This window comes from Atta colombica, unplaced genomic scaffold (genome assembly GCF_001594045.1).
Source record: "Atta colombica isolate Treedump-2 unplaced genomic scaffold, Acol1.0 scaffold29, whole genome shotgun sequence".
Classification (NCBI taxonomy): domain Eukaryota; kingdom Metazoa; phylum Arthropoda; class Insecta; order Hymenoptera; family Formicidae; genus Atta; species Atta colombica.
The window spans coordinates 1,009,098-1,010,653 of NW_017259392.1; the positions used below are offsets into that span (position 1 = coordinate 1,009,098).

Consider the following 1,556-nt stretch of genomic DNA (forward strand, 5'->3'; position numbering starts at 1 on the left):
CTGAAAATAAACAATCTCTTAAAAATGTATTACACTATTTAAATTCAAAATAGTATATTCTTTAGGAAAAAAATATTTTTCCGAAAAAAACGGCGAGTACACATTTAATACACGTCTGTCGCATAAAATAAAGACATATATATAAGATAACATATATATAAGACATATATATAAGATAATTCAAGAGAAGACGCCACTTTGTTTATAATTCTTTTATAGAACATGCGTTGCTCATATTGATTGTGCAAAAGTGTGTGGTAAACAATTGCACAGTTATCAGTAGAGACATATTCATACCAAAGTTGATTGGAAACGGTTATGCGAAATACGAAAAGATAGGTCGTGAAACATGCTCTTTGTAATATTTGATATGCTAATAGCTAAGGTTTGTATTTCGATACTTACTGTAATATGCATATAGGGAGAAAATGCCATTTTTGTAGGGCATATATATTTATATATCATATCAATTTTTTCTAATAATATGGAACATCAAAAGTTTAATTCATTGATTTGTATGAATAAAGAAAAGTTGCTAGAATAATATTTTTTCCATTTGTTAATTCAATAATATTAAGAAATTATTCAAGAATAAAGGCTTAAAAGTGTCTTTCCCCCTAATGACCTTATTCAAAAATAAATATGCTAAGAAAGTTTAAAGTTGCGATACAAACATTAGTATTTATTTAATCTTCAAGTCCATAAGTAGGAGAATCATTAAATTGAAACGGATACATACAGTTATTTACGTTTATGATATAATCTCGTACAAATATACGGAACGAGAATGAGATATTGCACCAGTAGAATCTGTACATATACACAAATTCTGCGTTCACTTGTACTTGACAATAATATATACATTCGCTCAAAAAATGTCGAATACATGTACAACATACACTAAGAAAAAAATATAGTTAATTTTAATAAATATTTAGTTCAATACTGCCTAACTAAACATTTACTTACAGTAAATATTATTTGTTCAATAAAAAAAAAAGATTGTTAAATCAAATTAACATTTCTTTCTCAATTAAATATATCTTTAATATTTAATTTAATAAATTAATTTAATAAATATTTAGTTGGCAGTATTCAACTAAATATTTATTAAAATTTACTATATTTTTTTTCAGTGTACGTGTATAATATTTAGTTGGCAGTATTCAACTAAATATTTATTAAAATTTACTATATTTTTTTTCAGTGTACGTGTATAAATATAATGCATATGTGCGTATGTGTGTGCATACATAAAGCATCGGAATGCAAATTGTACGAGACTATAATAGAAATCATCATTAAATAGACCATTTTAACTATCACACATAAGAAATACACGTTAATAGTATTTGTAAGTAAATTTACATTTTTAATTTTATGCAATTCTAAACATTTTTGATTCTCTTTGCAACTTTCTTAATAAGTAGCTTCTAATGCTATCTAAACGATAAAATGTTTCCATAATAAAATTTGTATATAGTTAGATATAATAATTGTTAGATATAATAAATGTTGATATAATAATAGTTGATATAATAATAGATAATAAATAT

General features: G+C 24.0%; 1 protein-coding gene across 2 annotated transcripts in view; it reads right to left on the reverse strand.

Annotated features, from left to right (window-relative positions):
* Positions 1 to 1,556, reverse strand: part of LOC108690017 (monocarboxylate transporter 5-like) — a 14,521-nt gene that overhangs the window by 12,066 nt on the left and 899 nt on the right. The gene's annotated exons all lie outside the window — the stretch shown is intronic.